We start from the raw sequence: 9,769 nt of genomic DNA, 5'->3' as shown, positions 1-9,769 counted from the left end.
CAGTCGGCAGGTTTACGACGAAGAGTAAATGTGATTTGTTGGGATTAAGAAATACTTAAAACCTTAAAAGAAAAAATGTGTTCCTTAACTATAATTGCGGTATAGTATATTAGTAAATCAGATATATTTAACTTAATAAATAATAGAGATATAGGACCGTCGTTCCTGGTCTTAGTGGGGCGGGTTCGGCCGGGAAGGATGGCCTTTTTTGTGTTACTATTAAACACAGTGTGTCAAAGCACAATTTATTTATTTATTTATTTTTTTGTATTTAATTGATCTTATTCTCATTGAAATAGTCCAACAGATCTTACACGAGGAATGTTTAAAAATTCTTCCTCCAAAGTATCTATAATTTTATTTATTTTAAATAAATAACCAATTCCCATTGTTGGCAGTAATAAATAATGGATAAATATAAAATACAACAAACATGGAGTCTTTCTCAGAGCAACGCATATTAAAACCATATCATCCGTCTACCCAGAGTGTGGGATGCTGTGTGAAACGTGACGGCGTTGGAATCACATTATTGGAACTCTTATTTCAATTGGCAAGTGGAGCTCTAACTAGAAAAATTTGAAACTTGTGTGATACTTGTCCAATAGCCTTGTTTTTGAAGTATCACTTTTGTAATGCTGGACACTTATTGATGGTGGCTCCAACCAATTTTTTTTTTTTAAACAATTTGGTTATTTAGTACTGATTTTTTTTTCATTAATTCATTATCCATCATATTATCATTATACATCCTAATATCATAATCCATACAAGTTTAGGTAATATCCGAATACAAATAATATACATGTGTATAATATACGTGACCACATTAATTATAATTGGTGCATGTCTCGTATTCACCTTCTAAATCCTACAATTTATCGAATTGTCTACGAGCTAAATATATTATCTTAGAAAACTTCAAATATTATTTCTTTAACGGTTGAAAATTTCAGAGAAAAAACGCCAACAAAGTACGATTTAGATTACCGGTTCCCAAACTTTTTTTGTCGGGGAATCCTACTTTGGCAAAAAACATTTCGCAGCACACTTGTCAAGCTAAAAATAATTTCCGACACAATTATACTTATAGCAGTTGAATTTGTTGGAAAAGAAGAAAAAACTGCAAAGTAAATTCTGGAATGCACTGTATATTTCCTATTTTATTTTTTATTTTTGAATTCTCTTTTATTTAATTATTTTGTAATATATTAGATAATAGCATTCTCTTGCGGTACACCTGGCATACGTTACCCCAGGATACCTCAGCACCCAGTTTGGAAACCACTAATATAGAGCTAAAACATAGATCCAACTTTAGTTTACTTTAGGACCTTCATAACTGCCTTAACTAAGGTGGGCGCAAGGCTAAACAAGTACCCGAATTCTAAATATATAATAAAATATTTTACTTGTTAATCTCTTAAATTAAGTAAATCTTGTATACTAAAATTATCTCTCTAACAGTAAAATTTAGCTTTTCCGACCAACTCAACATTAACTTCTTTTATGAGCATTTGTTAGTTAGACTCTCACAATATCGAAATGCACCGTTGTTGGAATATATATTTGCAGACTGCCCGGGCTGCTGTTGGGATAGGATGGAGCACTCAACAGCTACATGTGCGCTCATACGGAGCGCTAGGTTATAAGTTTAGTTTGTAAGTTCGCACTGCTGTTTGGGGGCGCATTTGTCTACCCTTTTGCCGAAATGTATCAGATTACCTACTCATTGTATGGGCCATGATTTAGATGAGATATGCAGTCAATTTTTAAATTCGATGTCTTAAATTACTCAGTTATATCTTGTGAGTTTTTTGTGAACAGAGGTCGTCGTCGAAAGAAACGGTATTTAGAATTAGTATTTATTCACGTTTTTAATTTAGGGCATCGTACACGGTAAATATCATTTAGACTAAAAACATTTGTCGAGCAAAAATAAAATTTGCGGCATAATTATCCTGAGAGCTGTTGTGAAGGAAAAGAAAAAAAAAACAGAAAAAAAGTAAATGCTGGAATGGAATATATATTCCCATTTTGATTTTGTTTTCTTTTCTGTTTTTGGAAATATTTTCAGAATGAGGGATTTTTTGCGGTACCCTTGACATGCTCAGCCACCGGGGTACTCCACCGTGTCATAGCATACAATTTGGACACTACGGATATATATCTATAGATATAGAGCTAACATAGATGCAATCTCAGTATACGTAACTTTTTTATTACCTGATTTATATAAATCCTGCATAATAAAACTAATCTGTAGCAATACGATTTAGCTATTCCGGATAACTCAATATATGGCAAAATTTACTTATATTATGAGCATTTGGTGGTTTGACCCTTGTAATATGAAAATGCACAATTAACATATGTATATGTAGATTATCCAAGCAGCTAATTGAGTAGCACCCAACTGTTACATGTGGACTTTAAATTATTAGTTGATAGTAGTAGCACTGCTGTCAGGGGCCATATTTGTTTACCCCTTTTAATTTTTTTTTTTTTTTTTTTTGTAAGAATCATTTTGACACTATTGAGATATAATTTATAATTGAATTTATGATGAACAGTATAAATAATAAAAACTAAAAAAAATTGGTAAAAAAATCTTTGATATTCAAAAGTACTAGATTTTTTTTAGGAACTTTTTCAAGATAGTTCGTGGTATATATACAATGTATGTATGTTGTGTATATATAGATACATACAATATATAAAAAGGGTTTATTTAAAATTTCGTTTTCAGTAATGGGGTTCAGTGCTTGTTTTTAATCCTCTCATTATATTATTTCATATTTCCCATTCCTCATAATTAATTCTTATTACTATTTGCAAACGATGCCAAGTCGCTGCGTTGTCAAAAGATAAGTTACAAAGGGTGTTTACATCTCAATGCACTTTTCCATTATAAGTGGTAATAAAGAGCACTAGAATTTTTTAGGAACTTATCTTTCAAGGCCGAAGTATATTTATACGTTTCTTCAAACTAATTTTAAGTTTAAAACTTCTTATGTGATTATTTTTTTTTCCCAATAATATTTCGAATTACTATGCATGTTCACTACACTCTTAAAACTGTTTCAAAGTTAGCATACATAGAGGACACTTGGACCAACAAATTCTATCTTTCAGCCTTAAGTTGCATTCCCTTCAAACAGGTAAGTTTTCAACCAGTTAAGGGCTCCAAGCGCTACCTACCATAACAGAAATTTGACTAAGTAACCTTTCTGAGGACGCAATGCTAAATAAGTACCTAAATTTCAAATATATAATAAAATATTTAACCTGTATAATACCTGATTTATATAAATCCTGCCTAATAAAACTAGTCTATCACAGTACAATGTAGCTTTTCCGACTAACTTACTAAATAACAACATTTACTTCTTTTATGAGCATTTTTGTTGTTAGACTCTCATAATATCGAAAAGCACCGTTGTTGGAATACATATTTGCAGACTGTCCGGCCAGTTGTTGGAGTAGGATGGAGTACCCAACATCTACGTGTGCACGCTATAAATTAATTTGTAAGTTTAGTTTGTAGGTTTAGCACTGCTGTTAGGGGGCAGATTTGTCTACCCTTTTGCAATTTTTTCTTTTTCTTTTTAATCATTTAGACACTTTTGCTTCAGAATATACAACTCAATTTATGATACTAAAAACAGCAGAAGCTAGAAGACATAAAAAGAAGACATCTTTTATATTTTCAGTTGCATACGTTTTTAAAATTTTGCTTCCCTTGTTGAGGTTCACTGTTTTAATCCCTTTGTTGCATTAATTTTTTTCTTACCTCAGTTTTAAAAATCTTGTATAATAAAATTATATCCCTAGTACAATTTTGCTATTCCGAATAACACAATTATTAACAGTATTTACTTCTATTCGGAACGTTTGACAGTCTTACTCTCACTCTCTAGAAATTCACCGTTGTTGGAATGCAGCGTTGGTATATATATACCAACAATATACAATATATATATATATATTAAATACTTTATTCACAACCTCTATTTAAAAGTTCAATTGATTTAATTTTTGTTTCTTATATTTTTAAATTCATTAGGAATACAAAAAATACAATACAACTGAATTAAAACAAATAGAAAAAAATCCATTATATTATTATTGAATTTTTTTCTTCATAAATTGTATTAACACCTCAGGAGAGGCCTGAATATATCATCAATATAACTGATGACCAAATGATAAGTCAGATAATAAAAAAGAAGGCAACCCGAAGAGGTATTACATTTGAAAATTTCATGATGATTATTATATCATGGTTGTATTATTATATGATTATTATATCATGGTTTGGTGTTTTTTATGAGGTTTTAATTACATTTTATTATTTTCATTTTTCTGAACAAAGAAAGTCAATATTTACTACTACTGAATACTACTTTAACTAAGCATATTAGGTTTTTATGTATTTATAGATATCAGTTTTTATTATGTTTTCTATCAGCTTAATTTTTGGAAATGGTTTTGCGGGAGTAATATATATGTACATAGATATTTTTCAGAAAAAGAGAATTAACATTAACGAACACATACATACATACGGACGGATACATACGTAGATATTAACAATATACACGTATTATGAATTCAAAAAAATATGTTACAGTTTTATATATATTCATAAAATATATAAGGAATATGATTCACTAATCATATTTGTGAATTCTTAAATATTCTGAAAGTCTAGTATGAACTACCTGATCACTTGCAAATAACCTACAACACTGACTTTGTAAGAACAAGAGTTTGCCCAAAGTGACGTATTGTTCAAGCTATTAGTAATTCATATTCACGAACAAAACCTGTTTAACAAAAAAAACACCTATTTCTTCGTGCACCCTATAAAATCAACAATATGTGGCTACTAAACATGAAACTCTCTCTTGACATTTAACTTTATAGTAAACCCGCACGAATTCTCTACTGTTGATTATTCATGCTATTTGCAGATTAGCACATGTGATAATGCTAAAATGTTTAAATAAATAACTTATACAAATCCACTGTAATATATTTATTAACTCCGTAGGGCACCCATTGTTAAATCAGTATTTAACGGATTAAACTCTATTTCCGTAGACTTTAGAGCATGCGTTATTTATGTGCGCCATTGTACACTTCAAATACCAGTTTCGGGTTTTGTTGCATTTCTGCCTTTATTGTTCTGTTTTTTTTAAACTATCTTTTCTTGTCCTGTGATTTCTGCAGCCTATATATATTATGGGGAACCTCGGTCTATGTTATGTCTTTATCGATATTCGATTACAATTAAATTACAATATCATTTGATGTTTGGTCAGTCAATAAACAAGTTAAAGATCTATACCTAAATAAAAATATTGAAAAAATTAAAACCGTATAAGGTATTAAGTTAGTAAAATTATTAATTTAATTTAAAGAGTATGTTCATAACTTTGTACTAAATAAAAATATTTGAGAAAAAAAAATAATGATGTCATATTAGTCAGTGATTTGTAACTTTGTAAGCCTATAGAAACGGAAATAAATCATTTTTATTAGTTATGGTATTTATTGATCACATAAAATACATCAACATTCAAATCATTTAAATGTTTAACGGGTATAAAATTAAAATTATCACAAACATTTTGATACTTAATTTAGCAAATTTTAGCCGTCCGTCAATCCAAAGAGCTTTTGTGGTTGAAAAGTGTTCTTTCAACATCAGGTGAGGACGAAAGCTTATAGTATTCAAAACTACTTTGTCCAAATTGAGGGATTACCTTCTTTCTTTTCACTAGGTCTGTTTAAAACTTATGTTTTTCGTCCAAATTATAACTTATTAATTTATTAACATAAAAATCATCATAATTATTTATCAAATTTTGATTCATCGAAGCACGAAATCCAAATAATTCTAAAAGCAAAATTTGAGCGCCATATTTTCCTTTGAATGTTATAGATACAATAATTGCAAAAACATCTCTAAGCCCTTGAAGTAAAGATTCAAATATTTAATAATACTTTGTGATTGATAAGGAACAGAGAACAGAGATTTTCATGGATTCAGTAATAATACGGTTTGAGATTCATTGTGCTTAAAAACAATCTACTATTGCATGACATTAATATTATGTTGGCTTAATTATGAATATGATGCATATGCATAAGATTGTGTTACAATAAAAATTATCTTTTCTAAAAATATTTGCTTATAGATTTTTATGAATAATATACAGTACCCAGTTCATGAATTACAATATCAGTTGAGGATTTATGTAATTGAGTTTTTATGTAAATTTCAGGAGTACAAAATTTATTTTTTTTAAATACCACAGACATGTAATGGTAGAATCGATAAAAGGTTTTTATTACTTAGTGTAGAATAAATAATTAAACCTACTTCCACACTTCAGTGCTGTCTATACTTATTAGAATCTTTCCAATGGGAAACATTATAAATCATGCTTAATCACTGCAGAATTCAATGAAAATTTAAGGTTTGACTAGAGAAACATAGTTTATTGAAGCATGGGAAATTTTAACATAATAATGGTTTAAATTTATCATTATATTTTAATTTATTTCGAATCCTTTGACAGGACTGTTAAAAAGAGAATGGCAGTTTCAAGAGTTAATTACTTTTTTGCACTAAGGATGATGGAAGGCACATAAAAAGACCTCTCCAACCCCTCACCAATAAGAAGGAATCAATTACCCTCCCGCTCTCGATAAAGTTGACAATTGTCAGAACCATGATCCAACCACTCAGTGGGAACTGAAACTGAAATAAAACTCGAGCGTTGAGGGGGTGGGGGTTACTTCTGAAGAGGGAATGCATAAAAGATGGGACTCAACTGCCTGAGGGCACGCGACCTAGCTGCCCCCTGGGGCTTGCTCCTGATAATCTCTGATCAATTTTATTACTCCAAGGGAGAGCCCCACCATTAAATAAATTGCGCCCATCACCTAGCCCCTTTTTACGTCCTCATAAAGCTCCAAATTAGGCAAGCTTTACATCCTTGCACTTCTGTTTCTCTTTTCGAGGAGGCTTTTTGTTCTACAGCTAATCTTCGTGAATGTTCGAACGGACAATGTGTTTTATATTTAAATATAACCAAGTGCAGCCTCATAAATGTAGCTCGAATGGAGTCAATCCCATACTGTGAACTTTTACATTTCAAGTTAAGTTTGAATGAGCTTTTTTTAAATATCTAAGGACCATGCATACTTATTTTATTACTATCCTCAAAGTTTTATTTTTTATCTCACAGTTTTAGCAGGTCGATTAACTTTGATTTTAGAGAAAATTATCGTGCATTATCGTACTCTTTTTTGCTATAGTATTTGTAGCTATTGGCAATCATTTAATATTAAGCGATATTTTATACACAGTGGGTAGCGGGCTCTCCGAGAGGTAATTGTGTTCATTTTAAGTTGCAGTCTGCAGATATTTGATCACAAAAGATTATCGGTGTGATTTAAAGTGCAGTAAAATTTACTAAATATATTTTGGTGGGTTTTGAGAATTAAGACCACTCAACTTGATCCATAGAAAATATATATACCAACAACAGTCTAGAAAAAAATATATTTATACAGATATAAAAATATTGAATAGTTCCCGTGAGTGAAATATATTCGTTAATTATCATAAGTTCGAGGGGAAAGTATTAAAAATAAAAAAGATGATTTCCTTTCATCCGTTTCCTTACTTATTGATGCTCCGTTAGCCGGTTAAATTAAAGTTTATGTTTTAAGTTAAGTTAAACTTATATAGAAATGTGCTTAATTAGGAAAATTAATAAGTAATTAACGTAGTCTTGATAAAAATTATATTAGTGAATCAATAAAATTTAATGTAATGTTCATTTCATGATAAAAATCATTTCATATTATCATTTAACCATTATTATTTGCGACTGATTCAGTAATATTTCCCTAGAGTTTGGTAAACAATGATAAGTAAATTTGAAGAATAAACTACCCCACTTGTAAAAATAATATTTTTTTTATTTTAGTGTAAGCAAGCCTAAAATTTATTTGAAATGTAAATGGAAAAAGGATGAATTTAATGGTTATATTCTCCGGATAACGATCTGGATTCCTAAGGGGGTGCGATGAAGATGCCTTCATGACTGAAGAATGTAAATTGATAGAAGATGGAGTGGGCAGGTCATTTATTCCTCTTCTTCGACAAGGTCCATTCAACTAAAAACTGATTATATATTCGAACCTAACTTTAGTAATAAAAGTAATTTTTATCTATCACGTAATTAAAAACGAGTACAATCTTTAAGATTTTAAGCAACATTTGAGAAATTTTTAAAAGAAAAAAAACATTAAGGAGAACAGTTATTTTGGGGCATATGAAATCGTTGTAAACTCGATTATAATGAACATTTTAAATTATAAAGACAACTAATATTTATAATTATATTGAGATAAAGAAATTATTAACAAATACAATTTCCTGAACAACTACATCTTCCTTAAGGGCATTGAATTTCAGCCATTGTAAAAGAAGAAAGTTTTTCACCACATGGCTAATTCTAAGGATTGTTTTTTGAAATCGTAAGGGTATTCGAATGTAAAAAGTACAAAACTAAAGGCGTACAATTCGAGTATGGACTTTGGAATGTTGTCTATCCTATTTAATTTATTCTACCAGTGCATTAGATGAAAATGAACTCAAGCAATCCTAATAATTAATTTTAGTTTTTATTCCTCAAATTTGATTCATTTAACCTTTTATCAATAAGAAAATTGATAAATAAAAGTTGTATTACTTCTATTCAATGGCACATTTCGTTTAACGAAATACAAATAATTTATGCAAAAAATTAAACATATATATGTTACTGTCAGCTCTTATTTCGATATGACTGAATAGATCAGCTGATCGAGTGTATATATAGAGTGCTGAACCCAATAAAGTCTGTCTGTACAGAAGTTCAAGCGTGTCATACCTTATACCCTTTTCTCTTTTTTAACGTTTTACTTATGTTATATATATAATTTATTCATTTTCAAGTTATTCTTTACCTTCAAGAAATCCATACCAGAATCTTGAGAATATAGGGCTGCTCAAACTTTATTAGTTGGAAATGAAAAACCATTCTGCAGCTTCATCACCAAGGAAAGGCGTATTCGGCAGACCTTGATGAAAAAGCTGCCGCAGCCGGTAAGCCTATAGTCTCTGGCATCTTTCATAAGTCCGATAACAGGTTTTTATTCATAGAAATGAATAAAAGATAGTCGGGAGAGAACGGAAGGAGCGGTAGGCTCAGTTTTATTGTTGTTTCTGAGGAGGCTGTTAAGATGATCTACAGTTGCCAGATTATATTCCAGCTGCGTCCGGCAGCGGGCCAAACTCGGTCTTCTTATGCTGACCCGATCCACCATTGGCGCCGTTTCTGAATAATTGATATTCATGAGATCGTAAATCAGAGTTAATAAATAACTTTCTCTTTCTTTCTTTATTATTTCGTTTACATGGTTTATTCAATTCGCAATAATCTCAACAATATGACTATATCTTTTATTTATAGGGAAATTTTCATATTTTATCAAAAGTACTAAAAAAATAATCAAGTATCGTCGAGAGAAAATAATGAAAAAGAAGTGAAAAGTATATGACTACCACCGGTTTCAGAAATAGAATGGCTTTATTCAGACCAGTACATCTATGTATACGTATAAATCAGCTGTTCGACACAATCAGCTGATACGGCCTGTCAGCTATTATTGTACTAAGGCCGTAATTTATTATTATTATTAT

The 9,769-nt window shown here is 30.4% G+C and overlaps 1 protein-coding gene across 2 annotated transcripts in view; it reads left to right on the top strand.

Moving 5' to 3' along the window:
- The window catches only part of LOC106682819 (lachesin), a 522,354-nt gene that overhangs the window by 470,442 nt on the left and 42,143 nt on the right, over positions 1 to 9,769 (top strand). The window lies entirely within an intron of this gene.

The sequence above is a fragment of the Halyomorpha halys genome, unplaced genomic scaffold (assembly GCF_000696795.3).
Source record: "Halyomorpha halys isolate HHAL.00 unplaced genomic scaffold, Hhal_1.1 Scaffold445.1, whole genome shotgun sequence".
NCBI classification, from domain to species: Eukaryota; Metazoa; Arthropoda; class Insecta; order Hemiptera; family Pentatomidae; genus Halyomorpha; species Halyomorpha halys.
Note: the sequence above shows the minus strand (reverse complement) of the source record. Positions and strands in the feature narration are given on the sequence as shown.